Here is a 21,090-nt window from a genome sequence, read left to right as displayed (position 1 = left end):
GTGAGCCAGGATAAGATCCAGCTTGCCTAGTGCAGCTTTATGCCCGCCTCATCTACACGGGTCACTCTGTGTGGTACATGTTATTATAAGCAATGCACCCACCCGCCACAGATTGTAATGCATCCCAGAAAGCAAATTACTGTCAATGATGTGTTATACGACATTCCAGACCAAATTAGTCGGTTATTCATCTGAAGATCAACAAACTCAGCCTCTACTGAACCATGAAGGAAAGGGAAAACCATTGAATGATTACATAGATGTTCTACAGTGAAGGGTTGGGACAGGACTGTATTGAAACCCTTTCCTTAGCATGGAAAAGCTGAGAAAGGTCTGGAGAGGTCATTCAGCACACCCCCTGCCTCAGCCTGCTGCAGACTCCAGGGATCCATTAGCATCACCCAACAGAACAAAAAAGATATACCAAGAAAAAGCATGTCTTGTTACACATTTGACAGCTACAGTTTTCCTAGGGCTACTCCACTGGAAGTGGAACAATATGTCAAGAATAACTTAGGAGAAGTTGGGGAAAAAAAGTCCTAGGGATATGTAAGAAAGCTGGTGATGACATGAATAAATGAAGCAGTATAAGACAAAAAGGCAGCTCTCAATAAGCTCAGATCACACCTCATCTGCCTCATATCACACAGGATACTCGCCAGCTGATTCCCACACAGTAGCGGGCAGGTGAAGGAGAAACAGGATTTGGGAGCTTTTATTTCTATTTCCATACTTCTAATTGTTCTTAAATTCCACTCCCTAGGTGTCTTAAACATTAACAGGCTAAAGCTATGCCCTAGCCTTACACTGGGAGAAGGCAATGAAAACTCACTCCAGTACTCTTGCCTGGAAAATCCCATGGATGGAGGAGCCTGGTAGGCTGCAGTCCATGGGGTCGCGAAGAGTCGGGCACAACTGAGTGACTTCACTTTCACGTTTCACTTTCATGCATTGGAGAAGGAAGTGGCAACCCACTCCAGTATTCTTGCCTGGAGAATCCCAGGGACAGAGGAGCCTGGTAGGCTGCCATCTATGGGGTCACACAGAGTCAGACACGACGGAAGTGACTTAGCAGCAGCAGCAGCCTTACACTGGGGTGCTTATGCTCTTTGGCTTCCAAAGGACAGAAATAACTTCACTTAGGCTACCTCAAGTTGTGAGGGCTCATGATTCAGTTACACAGGGTAACATGTGGCTTCTCCCTTTTCTACCTGTCTGCCCCAACTGTCATCCTTAAGCCCCAATCTGGCTGGCTGACCCTCTCTATATTCCTCAGACCAAATTCCAGAGTCAGTTTCCTACTGTAATCACTTAACTCCTATTGGTCAGAAGCCTTGCCTGTCAGCCACCTACAAGCTCACCAGTCTATGAACTGGCTGCCTTTGAGTCAGGTGTCTACATCTGGTCCAATCATCAGGTGCCCATTGCACAAGATAAGGTTTAGAGTAGCTTCTTTGATCAGGGGCTATGGACCAAAGCAACTTTTTCCAGAAAAGAATGACCAGGGCTGGGGGTGAGGTCTCAAGCACATGTCTTAGTCAAATTGCCACCAAAAGCTTAAGCAGAAATAAGCCATTGATTTAGAGGCAGGGTCTTTAAAGGAGCAGGACCAGTTCCATAAGCTTATGCACAGGTACACAGGGTCCCTGCACTTACAAGGGCCCACACTTGGCTTAATGCTCCTTTGTAGATATCTTAACATTCTTAATAATCTTTGAATAGGGGGCTCTACATTTATCTTGTATGAGGCCTTGCAAATTATATAGCTATTCCTCTCTGAGAACTTTTATTGTAATAAGTGAAGGCAGTTTCATAGAACTAAATAATTTTGGATTCAAAGATTCATCAGAGATCAATCACTCAAAATACTCATTTGACAAACAAGAAAACTGAGCTCAAAGAAAGGCTGATTGCTTAATCAAGATCCCACAGTGAGCACTGGCAGTGTCAGACTAGAAACAGATTCTTATCGCAAAGTCCAATCTTCTCGTTACTCCATGTGGCAGGCTTCCTAGCAGAGAGGACTGCTTGACAGTCAGTCTATTTTGCCAAAATATTTGGTAAACTATTTAGAAATCTCATTTTATGAGGCTGATATAAAAACACAAATATCCATCTTTCCTTGTTCAATCTTGCATCCTATTTCCTCACCTATGACCTCCAATGGAACAGATTCCATTGACAATCTCCAGAATCTAAAATGAGAGCTGGATAGAGAAATATAAATTAATAGAAACTCCTGGAGAATTATCTGATAACAGATATAAAAATTACAGTGTCCATACCCCTCACTCCACAATTCCATTTCTACATAGTGTCTCACATACACACGAATATTATTGCACACCAGAGACTATTCATTGTGGTGTTGCTTATAATAGCAAAAGATTAACAATCTAAATATCTGTCAATAGGAAACTGGTTTAAATTTATATATATATGCATATAATATGTATATAAGTACATGCACACATACAGATATATATATGATACCATGTTCATGCACCAAAATATTACATAGCTCTTAGGAAAAAGAGGTTAATTTATATGTACTAACATGGAACAATATCTAACATACTGCTTCACAAAAAAGCAAGGTATAAAACAGTGTACAGCATGCTTCTCTTTGTGGGGGGAAAGGATACAGGAGTCCCCCCAACCACCACCCCCAGCCACTATCTGTAAGAGAGAAGTTCCAAGTGGATGTCTAAAACCACAGATAATACCAGACCCTTTATATACTATGTTTTTCCTATACATTCACGCCATACATACTATGGGTAGGAATGTATAAGAACTATGATAAAGTTTAATTTATAAATTAGGCACAGTAAGAGATTAACAACAATAACTAATAGTAAATTGAATAATTATAACAACATATTGAAATAAGTTATGTGAATGTGGTCTGCCCTCTTTCTCTCTCTCTTCCTCTCTCAAAATATCTCATGGTACAAGTGTAATGCCTTAAAAGGAAGCGCTTTACAGCATACCCGAATTGCCAGCATCTCTGTCCTTGCACTCTGGGCCCATTATTAAGTAAAGTAACAGGAACAGTGCAATCCGGCAACAGTCATTTCGTATCAAGACGGCCACTAGAGAGGATGCGATGATTCACATCCCTCATGGAACAGAGGGGACAGTGCAAGATTTCATCACGCTACACAGAACAGTGTGCAATTTAAAACCTACGAATTGGGAGTTCCCTGGTGGTCCAGCAGTTAAGAATCCGGCTGCCAGTGCAGGGGACACAGGTTCAATCCTGTATCCCTGGTTTGGGAAGACCCCACACACGACAGAGCAACTAAGCACACGCACCCATGAGCCCTAGAGCCCACGGTCTGCAACAAGAGAAGCCCCCGCGATGAGAGCCCTTTGCACACGGCTAGAGAGTCGTCGCCTGGCTCTCCACAGCTAGAGAAAGCCTGCATGCAGCAGTGAAGGCCCGGGGCAGCCAAAAATAAGTGAATAAACACGTAAAACTTATGGATTGTCTATTTCTGGAACTTCCATTTATTATTTTTGAACCTCAGTTGACCACAGGGAACTGAAACCTCAGAAATCAAAACCATTGATAAGGGGGAAAACACCACTGTATTTAGTTATATTCCCCATAATTACACAAACATATGCTGGAGTATTTGTGCTTGCACATAATCTATCTAGAAGTACATCCAAAACAGAATGACTGCCTTCAAGGAGACTCAGGGATAGGAATGTGGGGAAAAATTTTATTCTATGCCCTTTTGTTCCCTTAAAATGTGTGCTATTGGCATATCTTTTTAAAAATTAAATAGTTATAAATTAGGAGGTTGGGATTAACCCATACACACTGTTGGATATAAAATAGATAGCCAATAAGGGCCTACTGTATATCACAGGGAACTGTAGTTAACATTTTCTAATAACCTATGAGGGAAAAGGACCTGAAAAAGAACATATATATGTATGTGTGTATATAACTGAGTCAGTGTGTTGCACATCTGAAACTAATATAACATTATAAATTAACTAAACTTCAATAAAATAAAATAATTAGTCCCTTGAATGAGTGTCTGAAAGAGGATCCTATGACACTGCCAGTATTGATTCATGTCTACAATAGTGGCTTTGCTCGTAGCTCAGTCAGGAAAGAATCTGCCTGCAGCGCAGGAGACCTGTGTTCGATTCCTCGGTTGGGAAGACCCCCTGCAGAAGGTGATGGAAACCCACTCCAGTATTCTTGCCTGGAGAATCCCAGGGACAGAGGAGCCTGGTGTGCTCTAGCCCATGGGGTCTCAAAGAGCTGGACACGACTGCGACCAAACCACCACAATAGTGAAAAGCACACTATTGCTATCTTGTTTACTAAGGCTTTTGCTAGGATCTTGTATTGAACTTACAGACAAAGGCAATTATAAGCAGTTACATCAAACTGGGGGAAAAAAACACACAATTCTCTCTTTTCCCCCTCCTCTGCTCTATATAAAAAGAAAAATCTGAAAAGTTTTCAAAACCTGCTTAATCCATTGCTTGTTTAGTCATTGGCACAGCTGTGTGACACAGTGGAGAAAACGAGAAATGTTCCAACTCTTTCTTTGGAAATTTGCCAATATCCTCTCCAAAGCGTCCTTCAGAATATCCACTTATGTTTTACCAATGCACCTACCAGTCGCGGTGCTGAGCACTTTCACAAGAGCTTTACTTTGAACCAAAAGCACAAAGGGGGACACAAATGTCAGTACTGCCCTCATTCAGCAGAAGTACATTTTCCTCAAGTGGCAACACAAATGGTGACTTTAGCTCTCCAAGTGAGCCCAATTCCCTTGGGAAAACCGATTCGTAGTTAACAAGCAGAGACAAGGGAGAGTCCCCCATCAGCCTCGGATGCTCTATTCTTCCACTTCACATGGTCTACATTTATGCAGCCCAGATGCAGTGGACCAAGAATAGCCACACATTATTGACACACCTCTCCTTGGGAGGTAGGATCTGTTTCCACTCTTCCAGATTCTGGGTTGCCCTGTGACTTCTTTGACCAATGGGATATAGCAGAATTGGTGCCATATCAAGTCTGAGTCCAGTTTTTAAGAGACTGACTGTTTCCTCCTCTTCCTTTCAGCATCCTAAGCAAGGCACTGTGTAAAAATTCAATTGCCTTCCTAAGGAGGGCAGGTGGAGATGCTAAAACATGGAGAGGGAAAAAGGGCCAAAGCCATTCCTGTCAAGACACCAAGCACATGGAGAAAATAATCTAAACCCTCAGCCCCTACCAGCCACCAACGGAAGAGCACCAAGTAACCTGCATCAATGTCGGGTGCAGCGGAAGAGCCACCCAGCCAAGCACTGCCCAGATTCCTGACCCAAAAAATTATGAGATGTAGTTAAATGCAGCAACACATAACCAGACTACCACCCTAGCAGCTATTAAACACTGACATCTTCAAATAGTTCATACTCAAAATTCAGTCTTTCCTAAATTACCTTAGAATAATAATAGAATTATCTCATGCCAGGCAGCCACCACTACTGGGAGAAGGAGCCAGGTTCAAGCTGAGAGAATAGAAGGGTCTCCTCCCCAGCATCTCTTCCTATAATTTCTAGAGATGAATCTACATGGCCAAGGTGAGGGACCATTATCTGTCACTGAGGACTCCAGAGATCACAGGTCACAGAGCCTGAAGTTTGCCAGCTCACACAGGATCCCCATCCCTGAGGGTATCCTTTGACCAACTCTATCCATGGCACTGCTCGACCAAACCCATGTCCACCATGTCATGGCGGTCACAGGTGGTTATTCTTGGAGGTGGGATAAGAACCAGTCCTCTCACTGCAGCCCTTGCCCTTCCAGGCTGAGCTGAGAGGAAAAGCCAAGTCTTGGAAGGAGAGATTCCTGGATTAACTTCCCCAAACCATCACTGGCAGCTGCCACCCACTCCAGCCCGTGTGCCTGTCCTCACCCACCCACAGGGTTGCCAAGGCCTGAAGGAGGTGGCTCTGTCAGAAACCATAATTAGGGATTTCATCATATGCTTTAGCTCCCTGAGAACAAATTCTTCCCTACAGCATGCAAATCTATTGTTCAAATTTCAAACACCCAAATGACCTTCAAACACATTGTTGGGAATGCATTAGGTGGAAAAGTAAAGACACCACCTCTTCTGAATTACAGACATGGTCTCGAAATGCAGAAAAGGGCATTTCTAAGGTTGAAGCAAGAATGAGCGACTTTAAAACAACATGATGAAGGAATACTGACAAAACAACATGATGAATGAGACTGACAAATATAACTTAGCAGGGTCCAGGTTATACAGAGGAGAGCATGCACAGAGATGCTATGAAAGAGGAGAAAGGGGAGGTGGAAAGAGGGTCTTCTCCCCTCCTGGTTCCTGGCTCCAAAGGAATGAAGTCTCATTCAGTATCACTGAACACCTTCCCCCACTGTCTGTAGAGACAAATATAAATGGTGAGCCGACCATCTGAATAATCTATTATTCAGAAAGTCTGGATATTACTAGGGAAGAAAGGTGTTGGTTTAGAGGAAAGCTTTTTTTCCTCCCAAGCCAAAGGAAGAAATTTAGGACTTTTGTAAATGATCTCAATAATTTTCTCAATTTTTTACTTCAGATAATGACTCTTCCCAGAACACTCTTGGGTCGGGTCTATAGAGGCAGAGGAGGGAAGAGAGAAGGGGAGAGCCACCCAGGTTACCTCTCTGGTTGCTTAGACTGGTCTAATTCCACTAAGTATCACACAAACCTCTTCATTGCTTCTGCTGTGTTCACCTGACCTTTTTCAATTTCTTTTTCCTCTCTCCATTACCCTAAGGGAGTTATCTAGCCACTCCGACTTTCTTTGCATGCAAAATGTAACAGTCCTTTGTTTCTTCTTTCAGATAAAGGCCGTCTTGGGGAGGGGAAAAGAAAAGAGCCTGGCTTCTTCAAATTAGCTCTGAAATAAAAGTCACTGCCAGATGTTATATAAAAGGTGACGTAATCCTAAAGTACTTCATTACATATGCAGCTCTGCTCTTCAGCCCAGGAGGAGTTTATTACATTTTGTCGATCCCATTTTCTAAACCCACATCATTTTTACATAATTTTTCCAGCCTGACAGACATCTTCACATTTTCACAGCAACCCATCAAGATAGCGTTGCAACAGCACAGGGAACTGGGTTGGCCGTTTACAAATAAGGGCGCTAATAAGCCAGATTTGTCCCTGAGATACAATTCAGAGGTAAATGGTCTATCCATGCATGTAAGAAGCACATCTATTTTAGAAAAATAGGGAAGAAAGCAGAGCATCATTCCAGCTGACACCGTGTTCTTTCAAAATAGGTACTGAATCTATTCTACAAGTAGGAAAATGGGGAAATGCCAATCTAAACTTATTCTTGCAATCCTCTTTGTTTCCCTAATAAATTCCTGAGTCCTAGTGGAATAAATAGCCATGGCAAATGCATTAAGATCAAACTTCCTGCCTTTTTGGATTGGCACAAAATTTAGATGAAAACACGCATTTGTACCAAGGCAATATCTAGCTACCGGGATGCTTTAAGTGCAAACACTGCGAGACATTTCCTCCCACTCCCCAGGTGCTAAGCATCTTTCCCCCTCCTTTCCTGGGCACTTGGGGCCCTACTGCCCTCTGATGGTGAAAAGCAGCAGTGCAGGCTGGACACTTCCCTCCCAGGAGGATTAAGGACTAGCTGGAGTCCAGAGCCGAGAGGACCACTGCCTTAAGATCACTATGAGAGGCCGAATACGCTCAGCTACTAGTCGGGAAAAAATCTGACTCAGAATTCCGGTGGGAGAGGAATATGCCTGTAACTCCCACTCCCAAGAAATGTATATACATATATGCCATTCATGTTGAGAATCTCCTTCAGTTTTAATGAAAGACCTCTGTTAAAATGAACTTTATCGCTCCAGACTGTAATTACAAACTCGGGGTAACAGATTTTCTCGTTTAAGCGCAGAATTTGAATATAGGACAAAGGGAGCTGTGAAGGCTTTGTAAAAGAACTCGGACGTTCCCCTGTGCCCTCCTCCCCCATTGCTGAGGAAAGAGATGTACAGCGATGGGTCACTAGGCCGCAAAATACACGCATTATTTTCTACTTTTGCCCAAGGTCATCACATTCCTTAGTTCTAAAGTATTTTGCTTCATGGATTCAAATTTTCCTTTCCTTTTAAAGCAGTTTCTCTTCATACGAAAGTTATTCGTGCACATGGCCTAAAGAGTCAAATAGTTCCGCAAGACTCATTCCAAAAAACAGCAGTCCCCACAGCATCTACCTCTTGTTTCCTGCTCCTAAGAAGCAACTACTTTCAACTCTTTCAACTGAATCCTTTACTCTCTGCCTCCATGTTTCTGAATGATGTGTGTATGTTGCTACCCCTTGGTGTTCGGCTTAGGCATTTTATGCTGACTGTGCACTGTGGAAGACGATTTCATGCACATATACACACAGACCCCATCACACAAAATATCCTTTCCAGTAGAATTTTGGTAAGATTAAAACTCAATATGTATAGTACTATGACTATTAAATTCTTAACAGCCAAGTCATGTAGGCTTCGGGAGCTCTGGCATGCTGAAGTCCATGGGGTCGCAAAGAGTCGGACATGACTGAGGGACTGAACTGAAATAATGTGGTATGCCATATTAAGTTTTTATTTTCCTGGAGCTTCAAAGAAAAAAAGTTTTTTTTTTTTTTTTCCACATGCTCATTTTTCTATTGTATTCATTCCCTGGAAGAGGTCATGGCAACCTACTCCATTTTCCTTGCCTGGAGAATCCCATGGACAGATGGAGGCTTGCAGGCTGCAGTCTATGGGGTCGCAAAAAGTCAGACATGACTGAAGCAACGTAGCATGCATGCACCCAAGGTATTAATTTCATAGGGCTGCCATAACAAGATACCACAGTCTTGGTGGCTTTAAGCAAGAGAAACTGGGAATTCCCTGGAAGTTCATGGGTTAGGACTCTTGTGCTTTCACTGCAATAAATAAATTAATAAGTCCACTGCTGAGACCTACAGCTCAAGGGGGTGAGGATTCTTTTAAAAAATAATAAGAGAAATTTATTATCTCACTGTTCTGGAAATTTACTATCTACAGTCTGAAATCGAGGTGTCGGCAAGACCATGTTCCCTTTGAAGCCTCTAAGGAGGAGGCTTCTTTGCTCCTTCCTACCTTCCAGTGTTTGCCAACAACCCTGGCATTCCTTGGCTTACAGAAACATCTACACCTTGATGGTCACATGGCCTTTTTTCCTGTGTATGCCTGTATCATTAAATGGCACACTCCTCTTCATATGGCATGGTCTCTCTATATTGCTTCTCCTCCTGCTATCAAGACATCAGTCATCTAAGACTAAGGGCCTACCCTGTTCCTGTCTGACCTCACCTGAATTTACATCCTCATTGCATCTGCAAAGACATTATTTCTGAATAAGTTCACATTCTCAGGTATCAAGTGTTGGAACCTCAACTTATGTTTCAGTTCAGTTCAGTTCAGTCGCTCAGTCGTGTTAGGGGTCACTATTCTACCCACATCTACATCAGTTTATTCCCAAATTCCCTCCAATTGTCTAAATCTCCTCTGAGTATATGCAAATATTTTCTGTTTCCTATCAGGTTCCATCTTCTGTGTTGGTTCCCACTCAGGCTTTCCCTTTATGACTAATTATAGTTACAGTCCATAACCTTTCAAGTTCAAATGCAAGAACAGTGCATGTTCCTATCTCAATGGTGTCCTTGGCTAAACAAGGCCACGTGCCAATCTCAAACCAATAGTTACATGCAGGAGAATGCTATGTGCACAGTGGCTTAAGCCTGGGTCTTATGGTCTATCCCTGGAGCTGAGAGTAAGACCAGTTTTATTTAACTGCATGATCTGAGCATGAGAAAGAGGCGATTCCTGTATAAGAGCAGGATTTGAATATGAGACAAAGTGACATAGGAATATGGAACAAAGGATGAATAGATGTCAAGCACCAAAAAACACTAATGTCCACCATATCCTATCAATAAGACCCTTAAGAGGTTTCACTTTCCCTAAACCAGAACACCAACTTTGGCTCTCTAGAGAATTTTATGATAATCTACTCACTCCAGGAAAGTTAAAAAAACAGAAAAGAAATTGAACAAAAATACATTCACATCTACATTTTATCCTTTTTTTTTTTGCTTTTATAGGAATTGGTCTGGTAAGATCTAAAGGAAAAACACACATCACTTTAACACATTTTGACATCCTAAAATGTTTGGGGAGAAGGTATTATCCCACAAACAAGATGTCCTACAAATGCAAAGAAATACCCTCTGGTCAAATCCTCATGATTTCAAACAGAAGGATGCAGAAAACAAAAATTGCAACCAAGCAGGCAATAACCATCCCACTGATATTAAAAATGTTCTCCTGCCGAGATGCCACAAGAAGTTTTCTTCCAGTGAGTTTTCACACTTCACCTTAGTTGTCCAAAATCATCTGTTCCCATCTATGAAGAGTTTTGAGAACACCAGACTCACTCCCCCTCTATCGTACAACATCGAAGGAGTTCAGAAATGTTTAGCTTTGGGTTTCCTTTCTATTGACTTCTCTACTAATCTTTGACCTAATTCTTTGTACTTTGGAACAACAGATCCCAAAATTTAACAGTCATTTTATTCACTGAAACAGTTAGTGTTTGAGTCTAAGAGTTAATGATCTTTCCCAGCCTGAAGGCCTCTGTCAGGGCAAAACATAGGCTTAGAGACGTAAGACCCAAGACAATAAAATCACAAAGAAAACTGGAGGAAATAGGAGAAGATGGTGTCATGGTTAATTTTACGTATTAGTTTGACTGGGCCCCAGGATGCCCAGATGTCTGGTTAGGCGTTATTACCTGGGTGTGTCTGTGAGGGTGTTTCAGGAAGAGAGAGATAGGCGTTTGAATTAGTGGACTTGTACCATCCAATCCATTGAGGACACAGATAGTACAAAAAGGCAGAGCAAGGTTTCATTCTCTCTCTGCCTGAATACTTGAAGTGAGATGTATATTTATATTTTATGATCACAATGAACATTTCCATTTACTTTGCATTATATGTCATTGGTCATGTATGGATGTAAGAGTTGGACTGTGAAGAAAGCTGAGCGCTGAAGAACTGATGCTTTTGAACTGTGGTGTTGGAGAAGACTCTTGAGAGTCCCTTGGACTGCAAGGAGATCCAACCAGTCCATTCTGAAGGAGATCAGCCCTGGGATTTCTTTGGAAGGAATGATGCTAAAGCTGAAACTCCAGTACTTTGGCCACCTCATGCGAAGAGTTGACTCATTGGAAAAGACTCTGATGCTGGGAGGGATTGGGGGAAGAAGGAGAAGGGGACGACAGAGGATGAAATGGCTGGATGGCATCACTGACTCGATGGACGTGAGTCTGAGTGAACTCCGGGTGTTGGTGATGGACAGGGAGGCCTGGTGTGCTTCGATTCATGGGGTCGCAAAGAGTCGGACACGACTGAGCAACTGAACGGAACTGAACTGATATGTCATTATAAATGTTAACAAAACTTAAAAAGGATACCTTTGGGTCTGTCAGAGGAAAGTACCAAAGTCTCATGTTGGGGCTGCAGTTTAAGGATGCTGTCTTCAGCCATCACATGGTGGCAAAACAGTGGTGAGCAGTACTCAAATCCATATCAAAGACACTGTGCATTTCCCTATATATCTTATTGAATCTGTTTCTCTGGAGAACCCTGAATGATACAGATGGAATAGAGAGAAAAAGAAAAAGTAATCAAATAAAAAGCTAGGGAAAGAGAAGGCAACAGAAAGAAAAGAAAACAGAATAAAGAACATGGAGAGAAGAATATAAGATGATAAGATGGGAAAAGTCCTAACTGGGTATGAGAAACTGCTCTTTATAACTCACTGCCTAGCCCTGTGCGTCTGTCTGGGGTTACCCCTCTGGGCCCCAGTCTCCCCACTAAGAGCAGCAACCTGAAAACATCTCTTGAATTCCTCTGGTCCAACCACTCTCTGGAAAAGGCAATGGCACCCCACTCCAGTGTTCTTGCCTGGAGAATCCCAAGGACGGGGGAGCCTGGTGAGCTGCCGTCTATGGGGTTGGACAGAGTCGGACACGACTGAAGCGACTTAGCAGCAGCAGCAACCACGCTCTAATTGTGATTCCTCCAGTCCACCCCCTCCTAACACTCATGCAATAGGTGCCTACCTGCCAGGGTCCTCACCTGGGTGGAGATGACAAGCAGCTCACTGCAGGACTGGTTTTAAGTGCTGCCTTGGTCAATAAAACCCTTTTCGGCATTCTGAGCTCAGAGAGAGGATCCCGGTGGGATGGGCAGCTAAGTGCTGGATGTAAAGCTGCCAAACCATCAGGCCCAGGGGAGGCGCTCTGCGAAGAGCATTTCCTAAAAACTCAGCATGTGGAATGACATCTCGACATCCCATTCCCAGAACCTATCACTTCACTTCCTATGGGGTTTTAACGGTTGAAAAAACAATAAGCTCTCTATTCCAGGTGATGTTAGCAAAAGACCTATTTCTCGGATCAATGCCCTCAACCAAATACCAGAGCAAATACACAGGCTCTTTTAGGTCTTACCCACCCTTCTATTTGCTGCTGCCCCTCCATGGAAGCAGGTGAGATTTTATGGCATGGTTAGTACTGAGAGTTCTGGGCGAGCAGTGATCTTCAACCAGAGGACATTCAAATGCCCTAGAGAGGTTATTTTTTAAAATGGCTGTTTGGGCCCCTTTCCTGAAATTTTCATTTAATTGGTCTAATAGAGGAATGCAGGCATCAGTCTTTTCTCTTTAAACACTCCCCAGGTGATTCTAATGTGAGGCCAGGATGAGAACTACTAGGCTGAGGGCTACAGTGTTTCCACCAGGTTTGGAGCAGCAGGGAGCCCCTCAGACACACCTGCTTTACCAAGAATCCTTAACAGAAAGGAAGTTTCCCCCACAATAGCTGTAGATGCTGTGTTTTGGTCTAGCTTTTCTCTTTCCCCTACAGAGCTACAGACATACTCCAAGCAAGCAAGGGTCCTACCAAGGGTAAGAAAACCATCAAATTTTTGCCAAACTAGCGCCCTTCTAAATTTGGGGCTGACATCACTGCTTTAGAACTTACAAGAACCATTGATCTACCTCCATCTAAGGAAATGAGTTCCAATGCCAAGCAGTTCTGGTTCGATAATATGTTCAATCATCAAAGCCATTTCTTAGGTACTGGAGGAAGTAGAGACACTGGCCCTGTGTTCCTAAATCTTAAACTTTGTCCTGTATTCTGAAAAGTCTGTCCCTCCACAGAGTTTAAAACAGCTATATCCATAGTTTGAGCAGTATCTCAGTTTGTCATGGATCTTCAGAGTAAATTATCTGGCTTCTGTGGCCATCAATTCTTACTTTTGGAAATTTGTCAATAATATTCCCCCTACAATGTCCCATTGGTCAGTTTTCATTCCAATCCCAAAGAAGGGCAATATCAAAGAATGTTCAAACTGCCGCCTAGTTGCACTCATTTCATATGCTAACAAAGTAATGCTCAAAATTCTCCAAGCTAGGCTACAACAGTACATGAACCGAGAACTTCCAGATGTTCAAGCTAGATTTAGAAAAGGCAGAGGAACCAGAGATCAAATTGCCAACATCTGTTGGATCATAGAAAAAGCAAGAGAATTCCAGAAAAAACATCTATTTTTGCTTCATTGACTACGCTAAAGCCTTTGACTGTGTGGATCACAACAAACTGTGGAAAATTCTGAAAGAGATGGGAATACCAGACCACCTGACCTGCCTCCTGAGAAATCTGTATGCAGATCAAGAAGCAGCAGTTAGAACCAGACATGGAACAGCAGACTGGTTCCAAATTGGGAAAAGAGTATGTCAAGGCTGTATACTGTCACCCTGCTTATTTAACTTACATGCAGAGTACATCATGTGAAATGCCAGGCTGGAAGAGGCACAAGCTGTAATCAAGATTTCCAGGAGAAATATCAATAACCTCAGATATGCAGAAGACACCACCCTTATGGCAGAAAGTGAAGAGGAACTAAAAAGCCTCTTGATGAAGGTGAAAGAGGAGAGTGAAAAAGCTGGCTTAAAACTCAACATTCAAAAAATTAAGATCATGGCATCCGGTCCCATCACTTCATGGCAAATAGATGGGGAAACAATGAAAACAGTGACAGACTTTATTTTCTTGGGCTCCAAAATCACTGCAGAAAAGACGCTTGCTCCTTGGAAGAAAAGCTGTGACAAACCTAGACAGCATATTAAAAAGCAGAGACATTACTTTGCCAACAAAGGTCCATATAGTCAAAGTTAACGTTTTTTCAGTAATCATGTATGGATGTGCAAGTTGGACCTTCTGAGATTCTGAGATTACAATCTCAGAAAGCTGAGTGACAAAGAATTGATGGTTTTGAACTGTGGTGTTGGAGAAGACTCTTGAGAGTCCCTTGGACTACAAGGCGATCAAACTAGTCAGTCCTAAAGGAAATCAATCCTGAATATTCATTGGAGGGACTGAAGCTGAAGCTCCAATACTTTGGCCACCTGATGGGAACAGCCAGCTCATTAGAAAAGACCCTGATGCTGGGAAAGATTGAAGGCAGAAGGAGAAGGGGACAGCAGAGGATGAGATGGTTGCATGGCATCACCGAATCAATGGACATGAGTCTGAGTAAGCTCTGGGAGATGGTGAAGGACGGGGAAGCCTGGCATTCTGTAGTCCATGGAATCACAGAGAGTCGGATATGACTTAGCAACTGAACAAAAATAACATGATGTTCCATATATTTAGCCCTTACAGTATATCAGGCACCATAATAGACACAAAATATATCTAATTCACAGGACAACCCTGAAAAACAAGCACTATTTTTCTAAGTTTACAGATGAGAGATCCCTTGGCTGGTAACTGTTAGACCTGAGATTCAAATTCAAGTCTATCTGGCTCTAAAAATAAGCATCTTCTCACAGTGCTCTACTTCCCACAGAAAATCTGTTGGAAGGTCAGTAGCTGCAACAAAACAATAAAAGTAGATATTTGTATAGTAATGAGCTGAGATACCCACAATGTTCTCTCCTTACTCCCTGAACTCTAAAAGGATCCTTAGCCCCAGATTTCCCATCCTCAACTATATTCAAGTCTTTAGAGCCTCCAAGTCCTCTGAGAATGCCTGTACTTCCTGATTAATTTGTGAGATGCATTACACGCTTCTAAACTCTATGTAATCAAATCCTATAGATGTTAAATCAGTGTGCCTGGTAGAGTGGGAACTGGAAGCTCCAAAGGACAGACGGACATCTGTTTGAGTCGACTAGGAAAAAGACTTTCTAACAGGGATGCAAGTTCTTACACAGATCAGGCTCCTTGAGAGAGAAAGGGAACTTGGGGCAGACACCAGGACCACAGTCAACCACATTCAAAGACGAGGAACTTAGGATGCGTGCCAGCCTTTTGAGAACAAAAGAAGGCCCCAGTCCCCAACCTCTGGTGCTCTACAAACCAAGCGAATTGACTGCAATCTTAAAATGTTTATCCAGCTACATTCCCCAAGGGTTGTCTTAAAGAAGATAGAAAGAGCCAGACCACAACAGAAAAGCCCCTCTCTCACTTGGTAGGTCATGCTGAAGTTGGAAGAATGTGATTGCTTGACTATTTAGATCCCATCCGAGTTGGCCCTTCTCACTGAGACAGTCTAGCCTTAAAGAAGGGCTGTCCCTTCCTCTCTCCTATTAGTAGGCAGCAGCCGCCTCGTCATCCCCTCCAGAGTCAGGAAAGCTATTATCTATCTCCTGGATTTAGTGAAGCAAATAGAAGTTTGATTTCTTTTCAGATAAAAGAGATGATGCAAATGAGAATTTTATCTTGCATGGAGGAGTGACAAAGTAGGAGAATGAATCCTTCTTGATTACAATCTTCCATCATTCTGATTTTATAATTACTGAATGGAATCAATCAGCTTTCAATTGTTACCTTGGTGAAAGATTAAAACATCATTACTTGTCCTACATATTTCACACTTTAGCAAATTTTAATAAACTGAATGCATGAGAAATGGTTATATTATTTCTCATGATATTGGGATGCTAATGACATTTGTATTGATTTTAATACACATTGGTTGGTCAAAAAGAGTCAGATTCCAACGAGGCATAGCATCCTATAATCAACACTAACAAATGAAGACTGCTGAACACAGAAATGGCCCAGATGAAGTCATTAATCAGAAATATCATAAAATAATTGCCAAAAAAACTAGGGCGGTCTTATCTTCCTAATGAACATCTTTTATGGAATATTGATTAATTTATAACTATTACACATTGTTGATTTCTCTATTAAAATATTTTAAGTAAGTATATGAAAAGCACTTTAAAAAGCAACATCAGGAGAGAACTAACTTCTCAATAGAGAGGTTCATAAGTACCTTCCCAAAAGGTGAGAAAGAGTCCTAAAGATCACAGCATATATACAACTCTTCCTTAAAGCAACTGAAGTCTGAAAATTTCTTAGCCTAGGAGTGGGAAAGAACTTACAGAGTTATGAATAACATAAAACAGAATAAGAAAGGTGATGTTTCCATAGTTAAGACACCACAGCTTCACGTAACTTTGGCTGCTTGACTTGTACTTCAGTTCCCTCATCTGTAAAATGGGACAAAATAATAGCACTCACTTCACAGGGCTGGTGTCATGATAAAATGCAAAAGTAATATACATACAGCCTATATTAGCATCCTCCAGTCAAACTGCATTTCCCCAGTTAAAAGTGTGTTGTTGCTGTTCAGATGCTAAGCTGTGTCTGACTCTTTGTGATCCCATGAACTGCAGCACGCCAGGCTTCCCTGTCCTTCACTATCTCGGAATTTGCACAAACTCATGTCCATTGAGTCAGTGATATCATCCAACCATCTCATCCTCTGAATCCCACTTCTCCTCTTGCCCTCAGTCTTTACCAGCATCAAGATCTTTTCCAATGAGTTGACTCTTTGCATCAGGTGACCAAAGTATCAGAGCTTCAGCATCAGTGCTTCCAGTGAATATTCAAGGTTGGTTTCCTTTAGGATTGACTGGTTTGACTTCCTTGCTGCCCAAGGGACTCTCAAGAGTCTTCTTAAGTTTCATATATACGAAGATCTTATTTTGTTTCTCCCAAATTCTCTCTGTTTGATTTTTTTATGATTACTTACTCTAGCTTGTACATTGATCCATGCCTCCTAGGAGGCTAATCAAGTCTGAGAGGATCTGGAAACTAGAGTCTAGCCTTGCAGGTAATAAATAGTGAGGGGTGATGAGGAAGCCAGAGAATGAGGTCTTAAATGTTTCACAGTGTGAAACTTTACCAGCGCCAGCCTTTAACAGACCTATAAGAGTTGTGATAAACGTCTTCTGTGGGATTCCATTTCTTTTAAATGCTGGAAAAAGCAATGTTTTTCTCCAAGAGAATATAGAAGATAAAATATAGATGGCCCTGGAAAGACATGTGAGTGGAAACGAGAGAGCCAGGCTTATAAGAAGCAGGACATGTGAGGAGTCACGGGAAGGGGGCTGGTGTGTCTGAGCCAAGTTCACCTGAATCTTCCAGAAATGAGTTAGAGGACTGGAAATGGGGGTCCTAGGTGACACCACTGGGTATTTCAAAATAAAATCAACTCTTCCAAAGCCCATTTTCTCAATTTTAAGATTCACTGGCCTTCCTTTCCATTTTGGTTTTTCAAAACTTCATTGACACCAATTCAACATACTATTCTTCAAATCCAGTTAAATTCATTCTACCAACCTCTTTTATCAGCTTTTTATTATCCCACATCTTCCTTTAATGTTATTTGAAATTTTAAAACAATACAATAATGAGCGTTTTTTAATCAAAGCAAGATACCTGTTATGTCTGCTGTGGAAAAAAAAAAGCTTATATAGGCCACTTATACCTTGACTACGATGATGACAGCAGTTGTCTGTGGAGTGCTCACCATGAAGCAGGCATCATACTAATTGTTTTACTTACATTAATGTGTTTAACTCTTACAACATCCCAGCAAAAGCAGACTGTTATTACAGATGAGGAAACTTAAGGTCATAAAGTTGGTGGTAAAACAAGGATTGCTTCATTCTTAAGTAACTATTCACTAGGGGTAAAATACAACAAATAAACTACATTTTTAAATGTAGATTAAAGAAGAGAGAGGTGTAGTTATATTCTTAAGTACATTTATTCACAAAGGGTATAAAAAGCAACCTGAGAGCAATTACAGATAAATAGTGCTTTACTTTAAGGCCCTTGAAAAAAGTTTTGGTTTTCAAAACTAGTCATAACAGTAAGTCCCATGCTACATACCTTTAGTGTGATTTTTAACTCTCCTTACTTTGTGACACAGGGGGGTCTGGGTTCCTTCGTTTGAATCTGGGAGGGCTTATGACTAACAGTGGGGGTGACACTATGTACCCCAAGTTTAGTTCATAAATGCCTGCTTCTGATTGGATACTTGCTTTTGGAACCCAGCTACCATAGACTTTCATCTTAAAGGCCCAAGAGAAATACCAATTCCTTCTAGAGAATTAGAAGCTCTAGAGAGCTTAACCAATTACAGGAGGCTCACTCAGATACCGTAGCAAAGTCCTTAGGGGCCATTGTTCTTCGGATCTCTTGGCAGCCCCCATTCAGCAAGGACAACCACCACAGGACCCCACAAACCAGTGGAGAGCCAACAGAAGGTTTTCCCCACAACTTTCGGGATCACCTCCACAACTCTCAAGCCCCGCATGTCAGTGGATGGCCACCCTGGTATTACACCCACAATTTTCGGGCCCCCAGGCTGGTGGTCAGCTCCCACCACTTTCCATTCCCTGTCCTGTATCTCCCAACATCTCAGCGTTCAGGGCGGTTTCCTCCATCTCCAGGCTGTCCTGCCGATTGCTGGGCTGCGTCCCTGCAAGGCCTGTGCTTGCCCAGCTCCAAGATGAAGGAAAGAACCCAAAGTCAGTAACAGAAGTTTAATGGATGGGGGGATCTTACATGTCTGAAGCAAGGTCTTGGAGCGACATCCACCATGTGCCACTGAGGGCAAGCAGGACATGGCAGCTGTCTTTGCTGGGAGGCAGAGGGGATTACCAGTTACAGAGGAATTGGCCTCAGGTGGTGCTAAAGCTGAAACTCCAGTACTTTGGCCACCTCATGTGAAGACTTGACTCATTGGAAAAGACTCTGATGCTGGGAGGGATTGGGGGCAGGAGGAGAAGGGGACGACAGAGGATGAGATGGCTGGATGGCATCACCAACTCGACGGACGTGAGTCTGAGTGAACTCCGGGAGTTGGTGATGGACAGGGAGGCCTGGCGTGCTGCAGTTCATGGGGTCGCAAAGAGTCGGACACGACTGAGCGACTGAACTGACTGACTGACTGACTAGGCTCATTAGTTACCAGGGAATCCCACAAGGGGGGCTTGCTCCTCATTGCCCCTTTGATGAGAATAATCACCAGCTGGGGCCTGAGGCAAGTATGTAGAAAGGTCAGTCTGGTGGATAAGATACAGGTGAAGCAGGCACTGTCAGTCAGGGGGAGCTGGGCAGAGGGCAAGAGAGCAGCCATCTTGAGTGCCCTGGCCATACGGAGACCAAAGGAGCCAGCAGGGTTGGTTCCTTCTGCCAGCTATGAGGAAGAGTCTGTCCCAGTCCTCTACCCTGGCTTCTGGTAGTTTGCAGACAATCTTTGGTGTTCCTTATCTTGTAGATGTATCACCCCAACCTCTGCCTTGATGGTCACATGATATTCTCCTTGTGTGCATATCTCTGTGTCCAAATTCCCCCTTTTTATAAGGAAATGGGTCATATTGAATTAGGAAAGTGAAGAGGAACTAAAAAGAATCTTGATGAGGGTGAAAAGAGAGAGTGAAAAAGCTGGCTTAAAATTCAACATACAAAAAATGAAGATCATGACATCCAGTCCCATCACTTCATGGCAAATAGAAGGGGAGAAAGTGGAAGCAGTGACAGATTTTGTTTTCTTAGTTTCCAAAATCAGTGTAGACAGCGATTGCAGCCACGAAATTAAAATACACTTGCTCCTGGGAGGAAAGCGATGACAAACCTAGACAGTGTATTAAGAAGCAGAGACAAAAATAAATAAAAGCAGAGACTTGACTTTGCTGACAAAGTAGTCATGGTTAAATGTTAGGACTTAACTGTCCAATTTAGCCAAGTCAAAGCTATGGTTTTTCCAGTAGTCATGTACAGATGTGAGAGTTGAACCATAAAGAAGGCTGAATGCCAAAGAATTGATGCTTTTGAACTGTGTGGTGCTGGAGAAGACTCTTGAGAGTCTGTTGGACTGCAAGGAGATCAAACCAATCAAACAAGCCTGAATATTCATTGGAAGGACTGATGCTGCAAAGCTCCAATACTTTGGCTACTTGATACAAAGAGCTGACATTGAAAAAGACTCTGATGCTAGGAAAGATTGAAGGCAAAAGGAGAAGGGGCAGCAGAAGATGAGATGATTAGGTGGCATCACCAACTCAATGGACATGAATTTTAGCAAACTCTGGGAGATGGTGAAGGACAGGGTAGCCTGGCATGCTGCAGTCCATAGGGTTGCAAAGTCAGACATAACTGAGTGACTCAACAACAACAACAACAAACAACTAATGACCTCATTTTAATTAGGCTTTGATTATCTCTGTAAACCCTATCTCCAGTCTCACTTTCTGAGGTTCTGGGGGTCAGAACTTCAACATATACCTTGTGAGTAAGGGGAGAGACACACAATGCAACCCATAACATCAGTGAAGAAATATGACCTAAAATGGGTAGTTTCATCATTTTGAAAAAAGCAAAACATAAATTCAGCAGACACTGGCAGTTTGCTTGATGTGTATATAAAGAAATGTGCAAAACACTTCTTTAGAAATTCCAGACAAAAGCAACTCTGGCTGGCTCTTTTTATGAACCTCAAATTCGGCCCAGATTCATAAATCCTTGTAGAAAACCCAGGCCAATTTTGAAGTTTCCAACAAATTCCAGAGGCTGAATGGATCAGACAGAATTTCACTTGGTATTTAGGATTATTGCAACTAACCTGAAACTTAAG

This window comes from Capra hircus, chromosome 20 (assembly GCF_001704415.2).
Source record: "Capra hircus breed San Clemente chromosome 20, ASM170441v1, whole genome shotgun sequence".
NCBI classification, from domain to species: Eukaryota; Metazoa; Chordata; class Mammalia; order Artiodactyla; family Bovidae; genus Capra; species Capra hircus.
Note: the sequence above shows the minus strand (reverse complement) of the source record.